We start from the raw sequence: 24,844 nt of genomic DNA, 5'->3' as shown, positions 1-24,844 counted from the left end.
AACTAAGCTATCTAACCATTTCTTAGACCTGTGAGCATAAGCAACTTATTGCCACAATATTTCATCTATAAAATGAAGACAAAAATATGAATAGCTATAGGTTTATTAAGATCTAATGCAAGTGAGTAGTCAGCATTTTTTCTTGATACATAATAAGCTTTCAATAAAGAAAGAGCTATTATTTTTAACAGTGCAGAATAGTATTGTATGGACTAAAAAAAGAAGAGTTAAAAGTGATCATTGTATTTTCATAAAGAAGAAAAATGGGAAATCTGTCAGAAATTTGGAAAATTACTAGAATTCAACCTTGTATTCTGATGTCTTTATTCTGGGCACAGTTCATGGCATATAGTAGGATTCCCAGCTTTGCTTAAGGGAGGAGAGTAGCAAATTTCCTCCCCATAAACCAATTGCAAAGCTGAACATAAGAGACAAAACCAACTACTTCCATGTTCTGGAAATGAAGCAAAGTCATACAATTATCAGAGACACATTTATAATTGCTAAACTGCTAAAACTGAGATAAGAACAGTAGGAACCCATGGATTTCTGGCCCGGGGTTGCTCCCATTCCCATTCCTGGCTGAGTAGCCATGAAAGTTCTGATATCATGAGACAGTCCATGAGAACTGGCTGCTTGTCAAAGGAAGCCACTCAAATTGGAATGGTGAGCAATGACCAAATTCAATGATATTATCAGCAGAAATGACATTTTGGTTATGATCAAAGCAAGTATACTCTTGCTTGAGTCTGTGTACATGCAAAGCAGAGACCTAAGAGGACTCAAACCAGCCATACATTCTCAGCCAACCTTGAGGCTGCACGCATGTGTAAAAGAGGCATAAAAGATTACAGTGGCATAGAAGCTAGGGCAGACATAGTCTGAACTTAAATACACCCTCCTACCCACATATAGACCATTCAACAGAATGAAAAAATGTTATTGGCTCCAGATGTTTGGTACATTTTTCTAATTATTGGCTGACAATTTTACTATATAGAGACAGGGGCAAATCCTGAAAAGTCAGATTTAAAAACAAAACGTTAAATGAAAACATCAGTGGCCACACACCAAGGAGGAGATAGATTTATCCAAAACAAATGACTGAACAAAGAAACAGACATACTAAGAAACAAACCAGCAATAACAACACTGCTGGGGAAGGGTGGTTGGTAGAATTTGAATTAGAGTAGCTACATTATATTGTTTATATTGTTTTTAAAATTATGAGATATGCATAGAAATAGAAAAGTGTCACCCATACTCTGGGAAAAAAAGAAATAATAGAAATTGAGCATTGTCACATGTTGGATTTAGCAGAAAAAAATTTAAAACAGGTATTACAAATAAAGAAAAGGCAACCACATTTAAAGAATTACAGGAAGGTATAATAAAAAATAAACCAACAAATAAAATTTCTCAAGAATATAGAAATTATTTTTAAAAATAAAAATTCTAGAGATGAAATATTTTACCGCTTAAGTGAAAAAGTCCTCAAAAGCAGTTTCAAGGTGCAGAAGACAGAACCACTGAAATTGATCAATTACAATGATCTCATCTGAAGACCAAAGAAAAAAGAAAAATGATGAAAAATAAACAGACTCTAGAACCTGTTGGAAATGCGAAGGACCTAAAATAGCTACACAATTTTGAGAAAGAACAAAGATAGAAGAGTTATACTCCCTGATTCAAAATATCCTATACGGTCATAGTAACGAAGACAGTTAACTATTGATGGAACAATAAGGCTGTTGATTAATGTAAGAGAATTTAAAGTCCAGAAGTAAATCTTTGTATTTATGGTTAATTGATTTTGACAGTTTCTCAAACAATTTAATGAGAAAATGATAATTTCAACAAATGGTTGAATGGTTGAAGAGAACAATGACATTAAAGAGAAAATTTTGATTCATCAAAAATTAACTCAAAATGGGTCACAGACCTAAATGTAAGAGCTAAAATTATAAAACATCTAGAAAAAAAGTAAGAGAAAATATTTACTACTTTGGAGTAGGCAAAGTTCTTAAATGATACCAAAGACATGATGCACAGAAAGGTATAATTGATAAAATGAATTTTATCAAAACTAAAAACCATGTTTTAGTAGATACCATTAAGAAAATGTAAAGATAAACCACACACTGGGAAGAAATATCTAACTAAAATCTGAAATAACACTTTTATGTTGAATATATAAAGAACACTTTCATCTCAAAAAGGCAAAAACAATCAATTACAGATTTGTAAAATATTTAAATAGACATTTCACTAAAGCAGGTACTCAGATGGGTAATAATCAAATTAAGGAATGTTTGACACCATTAATAATCAAGAAAATGCAAATTAAAACTACAATGAAATACCACTACAAACAGACTGGGATCACTGTACCAATAGGAAGGGTGGCAAGGATGTAAAGACACCGGAAACTTCATTCATTGTCTGTGGAAATATAAAATTTCACAGCCACTTTTGAAAACAGTTTGATAGTATCTTAAACTTTTAAACATTAAATGACTATATGATCCAGCAATTACACTCCTAGGACTTCACCAAAGTAAATTTTTGAAAGGCTATACAGGCCAAGTGTGGTGGCTCATGCCTGTAATCCCAGGAATTTTGGAGGCCAAGGCAAGAGAATTTCTTGAGGCCAAGAGGTAGAGACAAGCCTGGAAGCAAAATGAGACAGAGTTTGTCAAAACTCTGTCAAAAAAGGAAAAAATTAGCTGGGCATGGTGACGAACATTTGTACTCCTGGCTACTCAGCAGACTGAAGTGGGAGGATCACTTGAGGCTAGAAGTTTAGGGTTGTCGTGAGCTATGATCACACCACTGCACTCCAGTCTAGGTGACAGAGTGAGAGCCTGTCCCTAAAAATATAATAATAAAAATAAATACAAATCATTTTTAAATGTCTACACAGACATGTGCATGAGGTGTTCATAGCAGCATTATTTATAATAGCCAAGAAATGGAAATAATCCAAGTTTCTATCAGCAGATCTATAAATAAGACAAATATGACATGTCCATAAAATGAAATACTGTATTAACAAAAGGATGAACTACTGATACATGCTTCAACAGCGTTGACTCTCAAAAAACATGCTAATTGAAAGAAGCCAAGTGCAAAAGACTACATACTACCTTATTCTATTTATATAGAATGTCCAGGAAAGGTAGATTCTTAGAGGCAGAAACATTAGTGTGATTCTAACCGCACTAATTAGAAGCAGGGATAAGCTATATGGAGGTGTCAGCACAATATGGAAGAACTTTTCAGAGGTGATAGGAAGGTTCTAAACTGGGTTGTGGTGGAGCTTGTGCAGCTCTACCCATTTACTAAAAGTCATTGTACATTTATAATACATGAATTTTATGGTATGTGTGTTATATAATACTTCAGTAAAACTATTAAAAGTAAGTCTTGCTTGATATACGTCTTGCTTGTCTTGTTGATGCCATAGTGTTTTCTCTCTATGCCTTTTTATAGTTTGCTTTCAGTAAACTTGTATTTTATCCATTAAAATCTATTGGAAATAGTGAATCCAGATTAATATTATTAAAGCACTCCAGAATTGTACTACTTACTGGTATTATTCCTCTTCATCCATTCTTTATTATTTCCTCCTATACCCCAATTTCTTAAATGGTATACCAAATAACTAAGAACCTTCTTAAAATGTTTATCTTAAGACAGCAAAATAGAGTGCTGTTGCTTTAGTCCAGGCCCATTGGATTTCTCATCTGGACATTTGAGAATTAGTCTCCTATTCCCCTGTCTCCAATCTTATCCTTTTCAGCTTCATTAACAGGACGATGTGATTTTTATGAACATAATTCCAGTTAGATTACAAACTTCTTCATGGTTTGGTAGTAACTTCCTATACTTATTGCCTATAGCAGATATTTTCTTTTATCCTTTTTCATTGTCTCTTTCATTTGGTTTTTACCCTGAGTTCTACAGGCTATAGATAAGATTTATAGATTTCAATTAGCATCTTCATAACCTTTCAAATTACATATAGAAGGTTCATATATGCATATATATGAGGAGAGAGATTTTAGGGTTTCATTAGATTCTAAGAGGGTTAGTTTCCTGTAAAGGGTAAGAAACATCATTCTGTCTGAAGTCTCAGTTCCCTTGGCTGACATACAAGCCCACCTCCCTGAATTTAAACTCTTTCCAACACCAACTTACCTCCTCCCTTTTTGTATCATTTGCTCCAAGAGATAAGTACCATTTATAATACCCAGAAAATACTCTTCTACTGTTTGTCTTTCTGCATTTTTACAGACTTTTCTCCCTGGCTATGTTCATTTCTCCCATCTGTAAATATTTATTGAGTTTCCACCCTGAAAAAGGCTCACCAGTTCCACTAGTTTCTGAGGAAACTTCTCCTTTCTGGCTTCTTGGATCTTACCTTTTATAATTATATACCTTCTTGGGTAAACTTTTACCCAAGCTTGAGAACGTATTCAATTGCCAAGTTTTTTTTAATGAAGTTTACATAATCCTGTTGTTTTTACAAAAATGTTTGTGTTCTTCCATTGTGCTGTCATTCAACTATAAATGAACCTGAGTTAAATCAATTCACACTGTACTGCAATTATTTTGTGTGTGTGTGTGTGTGTGTGTGTGTGTGTGTGTGTGTGTGTGTTTGTAGTTTCCTAGTTTCCTATCTAGACCGGGAGGTCATGGAATGGAATAATTTAGTCTTGCCTAGTTTCTAGTTGCATAGCAGGCATTTCTAAATGAATCCATGCATAAACTAATATACAGGTAAACTAAGAGGCAGTCTGGGTAAAAAAAAAAAAAAAAGATCTGTTATCAGTTTATGAAGAAACCAATTTTCTATCAAGAACAATGAAGTTTTAATGGGCCTTAATAGTCAGCTCTTCAAAGATGCTTGTGTCCCAAACCCTTGAACTTGAGAATAGCTCTATTAAATGGCAAGAAGGTGTTAAATTGTAGATGGAATTAAGTCTGTCAATCAGCTGACCTTATAATAGGGAGATTATCCCAGATTATCCAGGTGGGACAAATGTAATCACAATAGTCTTTAAATGAAGAAGGGAGAAACAGAAGAGTCAGAACCAAAGAGGTGTCACTGAGACAAAGACTCAACTAGCCATTATTTGCCTTGAAGATGGAGGAAGTAGTAAGGAGTCAAGGAATTCAAGGGGGTTCTAGAAGCTGGAAAAGGCAAGAAAACGCATTTTCCTCTAGAGTTTCAGAAAAGGATACAGCTCTGCTGACACTTTGAATTTTGTCCAGCAAGACGTATTTCAGACTCCTGACTTCCGGACTATAAAATTATACATAAATGTTGTTTTAAGCCACTAAATTTGTGGTAATTTGTTACAGCAGCAATAGAAACCTAATATATGCCTTTTCCGCATTTCTACGGGCTCTTCTCCATGCCTGTATTCATTCCTTCCATCTATAAATATTTATTGAGTTTCCACTCTGACAAAGCTCCACTAGTTTCTGAGGAACCTTTTACTTCTTGGCTTCCTGGCTCTAACCCTCTCAGCTTGGTAAACTTTTACTCACATTTGAGATCATTTTCAATATGTTGAATTGTGTCTTCCCCAAAAAACATGTTGAAGTCCTAAATCCCAGCACCTCAGAATGTGTCCTTACTTGGAAATACTACTGTTGTTGATGTGATTAGTTAAGATGAAGTCATACTGGACAAGGATGAGTCTTTATTCCAATATGACTGGTGTCCTTATAAGAAGAGAAAAGAGAGAAAATACCCATGTGACAATAGAAGAATGATACATCTACAAGTCAAGGAACTCTAAGAATTGCTGGCAAACACCAGAAGCTGGAAGACGCAAGGAATAAGTCTTCTCTACCTCTTCTCTATAGATTCTAGGGGTGTATGGTCAAGATGACATCTTAATTTCAGACTTCTAACTTCCAGAATTGTAAGACAATAAATTTATCTTTTACTCAGTTTGTGATGTATTACAGCACCCTCAGGGAAACTAATACAAGTCCCCTTCTGCCTGAATTTCTAATTTCAGAGTGTCATTGACTGTTCAACAAACTTGTCTTTAAAAATCTCTCATGATCACTTATGATAATTTGTTTTAACGTGTTATTCATGTTGTTGTAGCAATTGCTACAGTTAGCACAGCAGAGATTAAAACACCCAAAATTTTGAGTTTGCAGCAAGCCAAATAATGAACACACAAACAGATGATTTCACTCATGTGTCAATGAACTGTCTACGTAAGCCCTACAATACCATTCAAGAGGGAAACCAAGTGAAAGGAGATGGGTCAAATACTATGTCTTAACACACATGAGTTCTGTTCTAGTGAAAAAAAAAAAAACAGTGAGTTATGTTTTGATAAAAAATTAGAGGCATTGATGCATTTCATCAAAATTGAAACTAACAATTGGCAGCTTAACCTCAAAATGAACCTCTTTTATTTAATTCCAAATTTTCGCAAACTTTCAGTTTGACCAAAAAAAAAAAAAAAATGGCTTTGTAACTACTTCTGAATATTAGTATTTAAGGTAAAGTTGATTAAAAACAGCAGCAGCAATACAATTAAGTAGTCTTTCAAAACCACTATATTCCCAGTGTTCACTCCTTCTAACTCGCATTTATTGTATATGATTTGTTTAGCAATTAATCATTAACTGCTTTGTTAAATGTCTCGTACTCAAGTCTTGTTTTCCATTTGTGAAAAGGCCTATGTCCCTGTCAAAGTTAGCAATATCACGAAGGCAGTGAGTAGTTCCTGCAATTATTGTTAATGCCACCTTAGCAACCCAAGCAATCCATACAGTTACACATCGATGATTAAAATTCTTTGTAAATTCACGCTTCACACCAGCATCGCATTGATTTAAAAAGAATATCTAAGTACAAGGAAAAACTACTTATTTATAAAATGATAGGACTAAATCCATTTATGTTCTGTGTTAATACATAAAATTAAAATTAGAGAAGGAATTTGCATTTCTTAATTTTATAGGTAGACAAAAATATTTTATTGGAAATATTCCTTTTAAAAACTTCTAACTAAATACTTTTCCAAAAAAAAGAAATTTTAAAGAAATGTTAATGAGTTATAATAAATAAAAGTTCTAGCTGCTGTAATGAAAAGGTACTACAGTAAACCAGGCTCAAATACACAGATTAATCAAGCTCTGTTAGTGATTATTTACGGTATTGTTTTATTACCATATATGTTTTAATATTATAATATGTTTTAATGTACATTTGCCAAGATTAAAACCACAGTACTGCATTCATACCGAGTTAACATTAATTGGATAATATAGCAATTAAATATATATATATAGTTATGCATATTATTAATTTTAATTCATTTTCAAATTATGTGTTTTATTTTCTTATAAGAAATTGATAATTTTCAAACCACATTAGTCTGTTAAGCCTGTCATAACAAAGTACCACAGATCAAATATATTAAAGCACAAGTATTTATTTTCTCACCATTCTGGAGACTAAAAGTCTACAATAGGGTATAGGTAGAATTGGTTCCTTCTGAAGGCCACAGGAAGAATTGATTCCAGGACTCTCTATTTGGTTTGGAGATGGCCATCCTCTCCCTTTGTCTTCACATTCCTTCTCTCTTTTTTTTTTTTTTTTTTTTTTTGAGACGGAGTCTCGCTCTGTCGCCCAGGCTGGAGTGCAGTGGCCGGATCTCAGCTCACTGCAAGCTCTGCCTCCCGGGTTCACGCCATTCTCCGGCCTCAGCCTCCTGAGTAGCTGGGACTACAGGCGCCCACCACCTCGCCCGGCTAGTTTTTTTTTTTTTTTTTTGTATTTCTTAATAGAGACGGGGTTTCACCGTGTTAGCCAGGATGGTCTCGATCTCCTGACCTCGTGATCCGCCCGTCTCGGCCTCCCAAAGTGCTGGGATTACAGGCTTGAGCCACCGCGCCCGGCCACATTCCTTCTCTCTATACAAATCTGTGTCCAAATATCCTCTTCTCACAAGGGCCCCCATCCAGTTGGATTCAGGCAAACTCTAATGACCTCATTTTAACTTAATCACCTTTGTAAACATCCTATCTCCAAATTCAGTCATGTTTGGGGGAAGTTAGGACTTCACAATGAAACTTTTTCAAGGGGGAACACAATTTACTGTGTAACACATACAAAATTCACAAAACAATATTTAGGAGACTTCAAAAAGCCATAAGTTCTTTGAACTTCATAAAAGCAACAATTTTTTTATGCTTGGTATACAGTGGCAGTTTTATTAATTCTGAACATTTAGCTATTTTTTTCTGAACTACTTTTGTTGTTATGGAATAGTGAAAACTAAGAGCATCACATTTGCAAAATCCAAAATAATAATATTTAAGATAATAGGAATGTTAATGAAGTACACAATAAGGAGAGTTTATACTGCTTTATAATTTTCATACATCTTGATTTTTCAGACTTTGAGATGAACAACTCAAGTTAAAAAGAACCCCAAAGTCTGGTCTAAAAAGCAAAAATAAACTGTTTCATACTGGGATCCAAGAGCCAACACTATCCAAGGCAACTACAGATTCAGAGCTGTAACTGTCAGTTTGGAGTTGATTTTGGACCATGACCAATCTCCAGCTTCATTCTTTTGCTCTAACATGTCAGTCACACCCACGTGGAAGGTGCAGGACCTATGCCTAGGAGCATACTGCCTCCTCTGAGCTCTGACTGCCAAGCACAGGGAGTTCCTTGATCTTCCAGAAATAACTACTAACCTTAACTTTTTAGTGCTTGGAAATCTATTAGTAAATGTGTCTGATAAAAACCAAAATATTTCTGGGAAATATCACATATTAGTTTTCAAATCTTGCATGAGATACATTATTTTGATCACAGGACATCCTTGCCTGACAGAAAATCTAATTTCTTTAAGAATGAGAAAGCAAGTAGATTTTGAGTGTCTGTAAAAACAAGAGACTAAGTAGAAATTTCCCTTTCCTTTTTGTGGGGAAAAGTCAAAAAAGAAGCTAAAATTACTCAACACAGAGGTGAAGGCCAAAAGATGTTCTGTTTTTTTACTTCAAAATTCCTAAGATACTAAATACACATATTTAATATGCACATTTGTGTAAATATATATTATTAATAAATATGAGGCAAATAAAATTTAATTATTAATCAGATAATAAGGAAAAGTAAACCAAGGATAGGAATGTGAGGATTGTGTTATTTTGTCATTTGGATTGATTTCAGAAAACTTGAGATTGGGAGATGGGGGGAAGAAAGGGGAAAAGGTTATTTCTTATAAGAAATAGTCCATATTCAAAATTGTAAGATTTTTTGGTTAGAAATTTGCCTCATTGAACAATTTGAATTTTAATCCCTCCTATGCTCTTAATTCCTAAACTTTCCTTAATTTTTTTTATAATTGATCTGAGCAGTTAATCGAATGCTTATTTGCAGATTTTGCACAATTTCATGAATGACAGTGTCCAGCAGAGCACGTCTATTTCACTATTACTTTGAATCCATACACCAAAGAAATTCCAGACATTTCATTACCTTCCACATTTTTTTGAGAGTTGAAATGTGAAAGTGAGATGGAAAGATGGACAGCTGAGGAAGAGTAACCCTAAAAGAAGAGACAAGCTAAACACAATAAACCTAATCTTGAACACAAATGCACACAGCTGTGCAGTTTTCAGGCCCCAGAGAACCTGTCTATGTGTAATGCAATATGAAAGAAAAACATCCTTGTTCTTGGAAGCAACTTCTCCATTTCTTGTGCTTTCTTATTTAAATAATCTGAGATCACAAGACATAGGATACAATTAAAAGTACTTCCTCCTTTTCAATGACCTTTCAGCTCTGAAAGGCCAGGTGAAAAAAGGAAAAATATCAAGATGTCTATTCCTAACTCCAACTATTATCTTTTGTGGAGAATGTCATCTTCTTTGAGAGCCTCTAAAGGTGAAAAGAAAGGTATGCTAAAAAGTACCAATATATATTACTGATATATTAAAATATTTGCAGTTTCATGGAAGAGTCCTTTATCTATTTAAATAAAGTTAAAGAGCACCTAATGCAGAAGATATTCAATGTTTATGAAATACATTAATGAGTTAATTAATTAAAATTTATTTTTTCTACCACTTGGAAAATTTTATGTAAGATGGCTAATAAAGTATATGAAAAAACTGTGTATTTTCTAGGTAAATGAAGCATGAATGAACAAGACATTTGGATTTTAAAGGTTTTTATATCAGAAATTTTAAGCTCTCATAAAACAAACTTACAGGTAGTGAATGGTATAGATATTCAACCTGAAATACGTTGTTTAACTTAGTGCATATCCTGCCTGCTATTGTAAGCAAATTCCAGTCATTGATCTCCTTTTTTATCACTTTTCCTATCAGAAACTGAATACCTATTTGGAAAATGAGAACACATGAACCACTGATTATGACTGAACCTGGAACTCATTCCTACCACCTCCATTTCTGAGCAACAGAAAATAGAAAAGCCCCACTAAAAACCACTAAACAAGGTCCTCAAATCCTTTGCATGGGAGCTCCAGCCAGGCAAGCCTAGGAGACATATTGAGGTGCTGGTAGCCAATGCTCAGGAAAAAGAATTACCTTCGGGTATTTGAAGAGTAGAGAGCTTCATTCGTCACATAACAGGCTGATGTGCGACACACGGATGGGGAAGGAATAAAGGTAGTTGATTCATTCTTGAGTTTTAATGTCTGTCTTCCTTTTATCTCATGTACCTGGGAGACAGCAGTGCTTACCAGAATGCTAATGACTCTTTTATTCCCCTTTATGAACTACAGGAATCCCCTTTCTCTATAGTTCAACACTCTCGTGCAAAAAAAAAAAAAAAAAAAATTCTGTACTTCCCTGCTCCAACAAAGAATTCAAACACACTTTTGCTTACCCTCTTACACTTTGATGTTTGAAGCAAACAAAAAAGAATTTGTTCTCTCAGAGTAAATAACAACTAAAAGTGAAGAAATAAAAGTAAAACTTTGCCTGCCCTCCTGTCTTCCCAACTTTATTTTCCTGTAAGCCTTCTAGGAACAAAAGAAAATAAAGAGTTACACATTGGTGCTGTTTGTTTTGTACACAAAATGCTAAAGGACTTTCATCTGCACATATGTGGAAAACCAACTGCAGTTAACATGGACATTTCCCTCAAAGGGGCAGTAGTTAGAGGTTTGGATATGAAAAGCTGAGAAAAGCTGGAGGATGGACAGTGATGGGAGAGGCTAGGGGCTGAGGATACACTTAATACAAAGAGTGATGCTTACTTGAAGATGCTACTTCCCTATTGGCTACAAAAGTACTCCTCTTCCACCAGGCTTAGAGCGAGGTAAAAAATAAAGAAGTAGGTCTGGTGACATTGATAGGAGGAGTGACAGGAAAGAGTAACTGCCAGGAAAAAATGAGAAATCAATAGAAATAAATGTCAGCCCATCTGGAAGTAGAGTTTCAGTCCCTACTTAGCCTTTCTAAGTGCTAACATTTATTACTCGATTTATGTAGCATGATGGTTCAAATAAGAATTATTTCTAAAGGATCTGTTTTTATTTTACATTGGTTGTTAGTTCATAAACAATGAGTAAGTTATTATAAAGAAATTTTGTATTTAAAATATCTGTAAATCAGGTAAGTGAATATGCTAAAAAAATGCCAAGTTAAATTATTAATGCCTTATTTATAGTACTGATGTAAAAACTGAGGTAAAGACCAATAAAGAGACTTTTTCAAAGAAGGGATGAGATTAGAATTCCTAATCTCTGCGTTTTCAAAATATGGCTATTATACCGCCTTCTTTATTTCTAAGTTTAAAATTAAGCCTAAATCTCTAAAAGCCATGTTCACATATAACAATAATGGTACAATAAATTAAATAAAAATTTTAATATAAAAATCAGGAACTCATAAGTTATGCTATTTTGTATGGTTGCTACCAGTATTAAATAAATTTTAAATTAGTTTGCAAAGTTATGGGCACATCACTGAAAAATATGGTAATTTGTCTTTATTATGAATTATTTTACCAAGAACAGTTGATGTTTTATAGGAACTGGTTGAACATAAATTTTGGGTTAAAAAAAAATAACCTGATACAATTATAGAAATCATCCAGAACCAAATCACAATTACCTAAACTCCTTAACTAATTATTTTTTCTGATAATAGACTGGAAGTTTTCACTTTAATTTTCTATGAGGGCTAGGCTTTCAATTTTATTTTATAAGAAATGTACATGAATGAAAATGTCATACAGTGGCATTTGCAAAGGCATTACAAAATATAATTTATAGTACTATTTTTTCTCATTTAACCTATATTTCAAGAAATTGGAATTTTTATGTATTCTACCATCACATTTACTTGCAATTTTCCAGTAATCTTAGGAGATCCTCTTTAAAAGTCTACAAAACATGAGGCTAAGGATACCTCTTCATTTGTATTTAGAGGGAAATTAATTCTTTAGAAACTGCATTTGTCTTTTTAAATGACAGCAGATTTGTCTCAAGTGTGAAATCATAAATTTAAAAGTTAAAAGGCCTCTGGAGTGCACGACTAGCAGTTGTCCCTTGATGCGACTACTGACAATGGCAGCAGATGACAATCTTCAATGCAACCATTGTCATGTGTTTGCACATGAAATTTATGGATAGAGGTTTTAATTCTCCTCTTCTAAGGTTGGTGTGGTTTGCCTTGTAGAAAAGAAGCAATTGTTATCAGTATGTAACTGAAGTCTCTAGGATGTGATTCCATACTTAAGGCATGAAGAATTAGCAATGCTTTCAGCAGTCCCCAGGGACTAGCTTAGGCTTTGTGACTGATCAACAGGGTAACTATCCTGGTTATAATCCTCACATTACATTCCAGAGGAAAGGCATCACTGCACCTCTAGTTTTCTTAGTTATATTATTTATGACCACAGTGAAGACTTATACTAATATTAACTGGACAACTGTATACAGATGTGTCACCTAAAACGGTTAACCCAAGGCAGTAAAAATGTGTCTCAGTCTCACCATTCATCCAGCAACAGCTGACAATTTGGCAGCAATCTGTGTTATGTTAAGATTTCCTAGTATATCTATTTGCACTGTTGCTTGAGGAATCATATGAGAGTAAAAAGCATGTTTTGCAGAATACATTATGAAAACAATTATAGGGTATATGCCTATCATTAAAAAAATCTTGATGATGTTATGCATGCATATATGAGGAATGAGAAGGCAAGAATAAATGCCTGGGTGAAAAGTTTCATACATGGCTGAAATTTTTTTTGTAAGTTTGAAATGCATGCTTTTTCTCTGTGGAAGTGGAATCACACTTTTGCCTTGCCTTTGAACATTTTTAAACAACTGACACATGTTTCAGAGATGTATTGCTTACTCTTCCCTTAATAAGAAAAAAAAAAATCCTGGTAAATAGTCTAGCAACCATAGAGAATAAAATAACTGGAGGCCCCATACAGCAATTTATAGTTTTATAGTTTATCTTTGGATAGTTTCAGTCTTCTATATTTACTGGATCTGCCTGTGGAAAAGTCTGTTAATCTGATGGCCAACGTGTTTGTTCTGAGTCACTGATTAAGGAACACTGATGTGAGCATTTTGTTGTGTTTTCCTGCTAATCACAACAGCATTTCAGAGCTGCAGAGTTTCCAACTGCTTTCTTCATCTTTGGCATATATAACCTACTTGGAGATAGCTAATTTTTAACTATTTTTCCATTTTTGAAATAGTGTGTTGGATATAAAGTTTAATATTTAGTACAGTACAATTTTGCCTTTGTTTTCTGTTTGTCAAGGTACAGTTTTCCCAAGTAGACAAGCATAAAATCCTTTCATTATTCCCAGTCCACTTAAAAAATAACATTATTAACAAAGAATATGCTTATAATAAGAATTATAAAGATCCAAATGACAAAAATATCATGGAAAATTAAGTTAGAAGTAGAATTGAAAAACAGTCCAAAATCCTCATTTTAACTGAATTTTTATTTAGAAAATATATCCATTTCAGATGCTATATAAACTCTTTTTATATAGGAAATATAGATTAAATAATTAGTGTGTTTGGAAACTTTAGACACACAGAGCTATAGAAGGCTATGAAAATAAGTAAAGAAGCGCCTACTCAATGAAGCATGTAATGAGAAAAAGAAGATTTTACTGTGTCGTAACCCATATATGATTTTTCTCTCACTTTCTTATGGATAGCACATCAACATTTTGTCTAACATAGTCTAGGTAAGCAATGGATCCCAGAGCAAACACTAGAGATAAACAGTAAAAATTGATTAATTGAACTACTTAAAAAAATGTTCTCTCCCTGATGTCTTAATGTTCCTGATGATTTACTTCCCAAGATGTCCACTTCATATTGTTTTCATTGGATGATTGGAATAGAGGACCCTTTCACTGTTGTTTGCTTCACTGGAGTTGAGATGGAATGGTTCCAGTTGTGTAAACAGCTCTTGGTGATCTTCCAGCCTTCTTTCCAGTGCCCCATGGAGAGGCAGTTGATTAAGCAGGGCATGGTATGGGCAGGTGCTGCACACAATTCCTTCATAGTTTCACCATCCCCCTGTGGACCTCAAGTGTGATTCTAGTCCTAGTTCTTTCATGAATTGGAACAACTAATCATAATTTACTCTGAGGTGATTTGGGTCATGTACACAAATTGCAGATAGAATTAAGTTAATAGAGTCCTTTTATTGTATGCTTGGCCAAAACCAGACCTCCTGAGAGGAAAGACTAATTGACTAGTCACTTCATGCATTTTTATGCCCGCATAGAGGGCCTTGAATATAAGTAACTAAGAGTATCCAATTGACACAGAGGATTTGGCTCTCCTGACTGAAATTTATCAACTGAGGAAGTTTATATATCTGATGTACTTTGTTTATTTGTTTGTTTGTTTTTCATGGAAGGAATGTCGAACTAAGGAGGAAAAAGATTTTCATGACAAAAGAAGTATTTTCCAAATTACTTATGCATTAAGCCTCATGCACGAATACCTACTTTCATAAATCTTAGAGAGGGCTATGATGTCTTCTAAATATATTTTTACATATACTTTTAAGAAATAATATTTTAGGGGAAATAATTTTCAAATTTTTAATCTATATTTAATAGAATATTTTGAAGGATTTGTGTTTCACTTTTAAATCTGTCTGTATACTGGAAACAACGTCAATATGTCTGATACAAATAGTTTTATGAACATGATTATGACAACAAAAGAGCAACCAAAATTATTTGGGAAACTTACTTTAATGTTTACTAAGCAATTTACTTTCCTGTAACACATTGTGGATAGCACATCAACATCCCAGAACTTGCCTTTTTCTCAAAGCCTGGGGAAGCGATAGATTCCACAGCAAACATTAGAGATAAACTTAGTAAAAACTGCTTAATGGAAGCACTTAAAAGCTATTTCTTTGTTCTGTATATTTCTTTTAGTGACTGTATTTATGAATTCCATCCCATCTCTTTTGTTAGAACTATTGAATTTCCTTAGCCTCTTTTATTTAGTTTTCTGTTATATTGCCTTTTTTTTTTTTTTTTTTGAGATGTAGTCTTGCTCTATCACCAGGCTGGAATGCAGTGGCAGAATCTCAGCTCACTGCCACCTCCAACTCCCAGGTTCAAGCGATTCTCCTGCTTCAGCCTCCTGAGTAGCTGGGATTACAGGCACACACCACCATGCCCAGCTAACTTTTGTATTATTAGTAGAGATGGGGTTTCACCGTGTTGGCCAGGATGGTCTTGATCTCCTGACTTAGTGATCTGCCTGCCTCGGCCTCCCAGAGTAGTGGGATTACAGACGTGAGCCACCGTGCCCAGCCCATATTGCACTTTTTAAGGAAACATTAAATCATAAGGTGGTGAAAAAATAAATGTTATGCAATATACTGCTTAATTAACTGTATGTGCTCTGGAAGATATTTAGTATGTACTTACATTAAAAGTAGATTTCTACTATTGCAAGGTCAATGGTTCTTAACTCTCCAGTTATGCATCAGAATTTTTTGGAGAAAGATACTTCTCTCATTTAAGATCAGGCAGTCAATTTGTGAAGATGAGTCCCAGGTATGAATATTTTTTTAAAGATGTGAATATCTTTTAAAAGCTCCCTTTATTCTAATGTGCAGCCGGATTTAAGACCCATTTTTCTATTGAAACTAATACTTACAAATTGTTTACTACATACCACATATGGTATTATGCATACTTCAAATTTTTTGTTTCATCAAATTTTTAATTATTACCAAACATAGTGGAATTATTGAATTAATCAATCTTGAGAACCCAAAGTTTAGCTTTTCTAATTGCTTTATAAAATCAGCTTATAACAAATTGATATGTCTCCTTAACTTCAGAAATGAAAAGTTTTTAAAAACTTAACGGTTATTCGATCAGGGGCAGTGGCTGACACCTGTAATTCCAACACTTTGGGAGGCCGAGAAAGGAGGATCACTTGAGGTCAGGAGTTCGAGACCAGTCTGGACAATATGGTGAAACCCTGTCTCTACTAAAAATACAAAAATTAGCTGGGCGTGGTGGCAGGCACCCGTAATCCCAGCTACTTGGGAGGCTGAGGCATAAAAGTTGCTCGAACCCGGGAGGCGGAGGTTGCAGTGAACTGAGATCTTACCATTGCACTCCATCCTGGCCACTTGGGTCACGAAATAGCAATTTGTCACCTACACCACAAAATTTTGATTTAATATACAAAAAAAATTAAATGGGATTTGTATATCAGAAAAGTTTACATTATTTTCAGTTGTACTTGAAGAGACTTATCTTAATTTCTTTTCAATGAATAGCGAAATTCTCTTGATGATTTTCCATGATAGAATCTTCTAGAAAAAATAGAGGTATGGACTAAGATAAAATTTAAATAAGACAAATAAGCCTTTGCTTTTCTGTCTGAAAGAATATCCAATTAAGCCTACTCTCATAATTTATTACTAAATTTTCGGCAATTTCTGAAGTACAATAGTTAATGCCATGTTTATCTGCATTGTCAATATAGCAAATATTAAATTAAAATTTTAAAGTATATTAGACTTCTCTGTGCAATATTATAATAATATAGAAATTTAATGATACTTTTTCTTTCTATAAAGTGATATTTTCATCTTACTGCAAAAGATTATCAAAGAAATCATGTAAGATTTTTCTCAGTAGCCATAAAAATTTGTTTATATGTATTTGTATTTAATATATGTTATTACTAGCATAAGGATAAAAACATAATTTTACTAAATTGTTTACATATATGTAGCACTATTATGTAATGTAACACCAATATATAATACATATAATAAATATATTCATAACACACGTATTGCATATTATAGATGGAGGCAATGTATTCAACATATCCTTTTAATGAATATGAAAATATATAAGCTAATGTATATATAATAAATTTTTAGTCCAAATTGGGTGTATAAAACAATTAGTATATTTTAAGTCCAAAAATAGGCTTTAGACAACAGTGTGTTTCTTTATAAGTGAATGCAACACACAAATTTAAACGATGCTCTCAGATTGTTGAGGTTGTTTAGCCTTTCAGTATGCCAAACTTAACTTTTCTACTCTTAAAATGATGTAGTTTTTGTGTATTTTGAGTGAATAACGATTTTTGGACACTATTTACAAATTTGTACATTCCCCCACCCTAATAAAAGATATAGATTCCCCATTCTTTTGTACCGCTAGAATTTAGAGCAAAGAATGAGAGAGAACGTTAGATTTCCTATTCTCTGTGACACTCTAGGCCCGGGACAGATGATAGTATTGTTAAGAAAATTTTTTAAAGGGTGGTGGTTGGCAGGATAATGTTTTAACTTGTCTGAGATATTAGAAATTTCTAATTTAAAGTTTCAGCTTTGCATCATTGTCCTAGACAAATCTCAAGCTACAACTCTAGCCTTTCCCCAGGGCATACGGGGTTTTCCACATGAAACATAGCAAGTCTTTCAATGAAAGACATGTTTTATTAATCTTTCTGAATTTATAAGACAAGACTTTATGGTAGAGACGGGGAGAGTTGCAGAGAGAGATTTTTCCAGTGGTCATTTACAATTAGATAATGTTTCATCATTTACTTATTAGATAATGAGTTCTTTGGGGAGTCAAATTATTATTCTGATTATAAATAAATCAGCACAACATAATCAGCTAGTAGTTACAAGGCACTGTCATTTAGAGACTTGGATCTATAATCAGTTCCTCTGGATTCCAGTAGCTATCATTTGAGACTATAAATGTGTTTTTACCATTAAGTATTTACTTCATTTTCCATACGGGAAAATAGTGACAAAAGAGTGTGTTCTGTGAACAGAAACATGGAATTTCTGATGGGTTGTGCTTTCTGTTCATTATTTCTATTTGGTTTCGGTAGTAGTAATGAGCTTTTAAATAGAGACATTGACTTCAGTGGATGTGGCTACCAGAATAAAATAAATATCGAGGGTGTCTTCCCGGCCATCAAATAAAACACCCCTTCAGTAAAATGATCACTTTTTTATTCCTTCATTATGAAAATATTTGACTTTCAGTGGAATTTTTTTCCACTCAATAAAGACCAAATTTCTATTTATATTAAAAAAAAAAAAAATTTCAGTGCTTTTAAACTACTTCCATTCCCTTCTTTAGAGTATTGGGGTGACAGGAGATGGGGCATAGAATCGACCTGTCAAAGGGATTAGTTTTCTTTATGACAACACAGAAATCTTCAACATTAAAAAAAAAAAAAAAAAAAAAGTTATTCAGTATTTTCATGGCTCAGCACATGCTTGACTGACCTTTGACCATAACAAAGCATTAGAATTGACATAGAAAGAAAAAAAATATTTTTGGAAAGAGGCTATTATTAATAAACAAAGAGTTCTGATTTTAAAAATATATACTGTTGAGTAGGAAGACTTTTAGTGAAACAAACCGTAGTTGTGTCTTCCTACAGGAAAACCTTCTGACTTACTATTTAGTTTGGTTCAGGACCTTTTCTACTTATATCTGGTATATACATAGAAGTCTGAAAAGAAAACGTAAATCTGATAGGATCATGCCAGTAAACCATTTGTTTCTAGTCTTTATCTGAAAATAAAACAGTAATTTAATTTTTTCAGTGCTTTGAAAATAGGATTGGTAAGAATTTTAGGAGTTGAAATCATATCTCTCTCATTGGGAAGTCTTTATTATAGAAATAAACATACTCATCTGAATATACATACATATATACACATATACAAAAGTTTTATATATATATATATATAAAATCAATTTACAATGAATTTAGAACAAAGTATTTCACTTTTTATTGTAGGGCAGAGATAAACTTTCTCAGAGCCTATTGTTTCCTTCCACTATCTACTTCTCCTCCTTCTGTTCATTCTCATTCATTCAGAAAAAGGAAATAAATTTTGGTTGACAATGATTGTTTATCACTGAGATCAATAATACCATGTCTTGCCTGTACTATTCGTTCACTTAAAGCCATTTTTAATACGACTTTCCAAGCTGCTACAGGGCTGGAAATACTTCAAAAAGTATTAAATGTCAGTCTTCATTGTTCTGAGGGACTATCTAGTCTTGTTTCTATTTTGGGAACATGATTTGGCATTTACAGGATAGATTGTTGCCTTGTTTCTAACTGTGCTCAATCTTATGACTACACTTTTTATTTCAGACTACTCTTTCTACCCATGTAGAAAGCTGTAAGATTTTTTTTTCCCACAAATGTTAGTGTTTCTCTGAAAAAAAAATGTTATTGATATAAATTGTACATATCCCCAGAAACTAGTATAGCACCTTGTCACACAAGAGTTTTTCTATGACTATTTGTTGAATGAATAATTAAGGTATGATGATTTAAAAATTCATTGGTTAATCATATAATATTTCATTTTACTTGCTTTTATCAATATATGTCTTAATTATAATAGGCATTTTATCTTTGAAATTATTTTACCATGAAAATTTACATGGTCATCTAGAAAACTTTGGCATATTCTCTATTCATTATTTAGTCCAATTAATGATGCCTTTGAGTGTCAAGGTAAATGATCTGAGTGGTTACACTGTTAACTTTTCAGTTTCTACTTTGTAATTTGAGCAACCATTTTTCTGTAAATTTTCACCATAGCTATGTGGCTACTATTCCAGCATTAATTTGACTTTGAAACTAATCTATATCCCAGTTATAACTGCCTTATAACCAAGTTCCATCTTACTGGTAGTTCTACCATGTTAAGAAAAGTGCAATGTTAGTTAATACGTGACTTTTTTTATTAGGATGACTGATTGAGGAAACTTCAAGTAAGCCTAACTAATATATATGTGTTCGTGTGTGTGTGTGTGTGTGTGTGCATATATATGTGTGTGTGTATATGTGTGTACTTGTATATACACGCACATATATAAGTGTATGTATATATGCGTGTATATATATACACACGTATATATACGTGTATATATGTATATATGAGTATATATACTGTATATATATGTTATTATATATACACACACACATATATATCTTTGTCTAAATACTATAGATAGATAGGTAGGTAGGTAGGTAGGTAGATAGATAGATAGATAGATAGATAGATAGATAGATAGATACAGATAATTCTTTCCCCAGGTATCTTATTTTCCAATATTTAAATAATAACACATCTGCTAAGATTAAATATGTTCTTGTAGCTTGATTGATCTCTGTGTTTGGATACATTGGTGAGTACCTTTTCTACAAGCCTTTGTAACTAGGACAAAAAGACCAAGCTATATAACTAGTCCCATTAGACCCTAATTTCCAAATTGGCCTTCTTTAACTCTAACTTTTGCTTAAAGACTCTAATATTTTAGTTGGGTAATATTGTCTGACATTCTATATGAGTTTCATAAAACAAATGCAGGGCTCCAAAACCCTTTTTTAGAGACCACCAAGCTAGGGCTTGCTTGCAACTTAGTTCCAATAGAAGTAAATAACCCTATGTTAAGAGTTGTAGTTTCTTTTGGAGCTCATGATTCTCATATGTTTCTGGTTTATGTAGCCACCCATGTCATTATAAATAATGAAATACAAGGTTAAAATACCCAGAAGTGATGAGAATTGTAGTCATAATAAACTCATATTTTTAAGCACTTGTCAAAATTCAAATGGCAAGTGCAGAATTTTCATATGGTAAACCTCACTGAGTGGTACCATGACTATCATAACAAATCAGACTCCTTTAAAAATGTTTACATTAACTTTTCATTGCTATCAAATTTTGTATTGTTATCTAAAATTCTGCATTAAACTTGGATATATTCTGTTCTACACTTCACAGTAGATTTGTCGACATAGAAGGAAACACTAGGAGAATAATATGAGTGGTGAATTAATTTCCTTGATACTCTCTTTTTTCTTCCTGTGGTTTAGCTTAGTAAGAAACCCATCAAATAATCACACATTAAGTTAGGTCTGACAAATATCTCTTTTTTTTCCTACAGGAAGACTATATTTGTTCTTGCTAATGTGTCATTTTAATAATCACTAGAGTGGGCAGGGTGCGGTGGCTCAGGCCTGTTATCCCATCACTTTGGGATGCCAAGGCGGGTGGATCACTTGAGTTCAGGAGTTTGAGGCCAGCCTGGCCAACATGGTGAAACTCCATCTCTACTAAAAATAAATAAATTAATTAATTTTAAAAATTAGCTGGGAATGATGGTGAGTGCCAATATCCCAGCTACTAGGGAGCCTGAGACATGAGAATCCCTTGAACCTGGCAGGCAGAGGTTATAGTGAGCTGAGATCGCACCACTGCACTCCAGCCTGGGCGACAGAGTGAGACACCATTTCAAAAAATAAAAATAAAATAAAATAAAATAAAATATAAAATAAATCACTAGGGCAAGAGAACTTCACATCATTTCCTTGTTTTTTTTTTGTTGTTGTTATTGTTGTTGTTGTTTTTTGGTTTGTCTCTTGCAGGTAAATACTCTCCTATTTGTGAAGTGTTTAGTAAGAGCTACTGGAATCATCTTTTTTCTTCAAGTAGATCAAACTTGTCTATCCCATGGCCCATGGGTGACATACATATGGCCCAGGACAGCTCTGAATGCAGCCCAGCACAACTTCATAAACTTTCTAAAAATGCTATGATTTTTTTTGAGATTTTTCTTTTTAGCTCATCAGCTATCATTAGTATACTTTATGTGTGGCCCAAAACAATTCTTCTTCTACCAATGTGGCCCAGGGAAGCCAAAAGACTGGACATCCCTGTTGTAGATATTTAAGAAAAGGTTTCCATTTTGTACTAAGAAATTACTAGGTTTTTTTTTTTTTTTTTTGGTCCTATTTTCAATTTTTTATTTAAGAATTTGCAACTTGATTAGGGAGCCAAAATTATCCCAAATATTACACATGGTCAAAAAAAATCAATAAAATAACATAATATTTGGCTCTTTGAGTAGAAAAAAATATATGTGATCACTTTAATATAAATCTCTGGGCCAGGCGCCATGGCTTATGCCTGTAATTTTAACATTTTGGGAGGCGAAGATGGGCAGATCACTTGAGCTCAGAAGTTGGAGACCAGCCTGAGCGACATGTCTAAATCCCATCTTTACTAAAAATACAAAATTTAGCTGGGTGTGGTGGCACACGGTTATACTCCCAGCAACTTGGGGGACTGAGGTGGGAAGAACTCTTGAGCCCAGGAGGTCAAGGGTGCAGTGAGACCTATTCAAGCCACTGCACTCCAGCCTGGGTGACAAAGTGAGACCCTGTCTCAAAAAAAAAAAAGTACATATATGCACACACACACACACACACATATATATAGACATATATACACACACATATATGCACACACACACATAGATATATGCACATATATGTGTCTATATATATTATATACACATTATATTATCTATAATATATTTATGCATATATATACATATATACACACATAGATGTATACACACACATATATATACACATGCATGCGCGCACGCGCGCACACACACACATATATATATATATAAATTTTCCAGTGAAGAAATTCACTCCCAGGAAGGTGAGACAATTTTAAATGTCTTGCTTGAGGTAACAGAAATAGTGAGATATGGCAGAGGGAAACTTATGTGAGTTGAGATCAAAATTAGGGCCTAGCTGGCTTGGCAAATTCCTAAATGTCTACAGTTGTAAACTCTTTAACAATAGGAACTATCAGATTCTTCCTAACTCTAATTTATAACCCAGACCACTACCACAACTTTGATTAGACAGAGAACTGGCCTTATAATCTTTGCTGATAAGCAATAACAGACCTTAAACCAGTTTCAGCAAACATGTAGGGTCTGTGCACAAACGGTCTTTGTGTCCTATAGCTCACCTTTTGATGTAAAGAGACACATTTCATCCATTTTTATGCCAGCACTCTGCTCCAAGGTGAACATGGAAAGTATGTCATAGTTAGGTTTACTCATTGTGCATGTGCTTGGTTTCCCTCAGAAAGACATGTAACTTTCTCCCCAAACTTGCTACATATGTATGGCTCTACTGTGTGATACAGGCCCTATGAAGCATGAAGTCCAACCTGTTCTTTCCCTTTTTGAAGAGAGCACCTTCAGCCTATGTCAAAGACTTTTTCTTCACGGTTTTCAAACGAATATCACCAAAAAAGCTCTTCTTTCTATGATTTAGCCATCATGATGGTCTTTTGGTCTTTTGTATGGTACCTAGAATCAAGATCTCAAGCCTCCACTCTGGTATGTCTCCTACTTGACCATTTGCAGGAAAGTTCCAATATTTCCCCAGAAAGTTTGATAAGGTGAGTCTATAGAACAAACTGATAATAAACAGATTAATAGAAAAAAAAAGCACACACATTTTATGCGCACACATATGCAAGGGAGTGAAAAAAAGCACACACATTTTATGCGCACACATATGCAAGGGAGTGATACAAAATACTAAAACTCAAAGAAAGGCAAATAGTTGATATTTTTATACTATCCGGAGGTTACAGAAAGAATAAGGGCTCAGAAAGAAGCCTGTCAGGTTATAGTGGCCAGACAGGTTACTGGAGGAAGAGAAGAGGAGGCTTGGGTAGTAAAGGTGATCTTGTTAGAAACATAAAACCTCATAGACAGCAGCCCTAAGAAACAATAGATAGTGACCTCTGCTTACTGTTTCTCTGTCAGATTTTTAGAGATGTCAGACTTTCACTTAATCTTTCCTATATCCAGATGCAGGATGGGCCTCAGAGAAATCTCAGCTGTGCCTGTTTACTTCACTTTGTTTCCTCTCCAGGTGCAGTTTTCCTCCATGAAAGGCAGCTTCACTAGGCTAGTGTTGTCTGCAAGGTCTCTGAATAGGCATCTCGAAATACGTCAAAAAAAAGGCATATTTTAGGGTCAAATATTTTTGTTTCTTTTGCCATGTAACTTTGGCATAATTATGTTAAATTTGAACTGTAGGTACTAGTTGATGCACTAAAAGATATATAAGTTTATTCAGTGAATCCTTTCCTCCTTCAGTTTTATTGTAAAACCAAAGATGAAACATATTAGAACAGAGACATAAATTCCCTTGAGTGAGGTTTGGTAGCCTCTTAGCCCTGACCTTATGTTTCTTCATTGTTAAGTCATAGGGTTAGAGAGTATCATCCTCTCTCATCTCAGTATTATTAGCACCTTGTACAATTATCCTGAAGGAAATAAAATATTTTACCCCAAAATATATTTCTTTTACCTTATATTTTGAGATGGCAGTTTAAGACCAGCCAAAAAAATAGCCCTGCAAAGCTGTTGTTTTGGAGACAAAATTTGCATCTG

This window comes from Papio anubis, chromosome 4 (genome assembly GCF_008728515.1).
Source record: "Papio anubis isolate 15944 chromosome 4, Panubis1.0, whole genome shotgun sequence".
NCBI lineage: Eukaryota > Metazoa > Chordata > Mammalia > Primates > Cercopithecidae > Papio > Papio anubis.
This window is presented reverse-complemented; position numbering follows the sequence as displayed.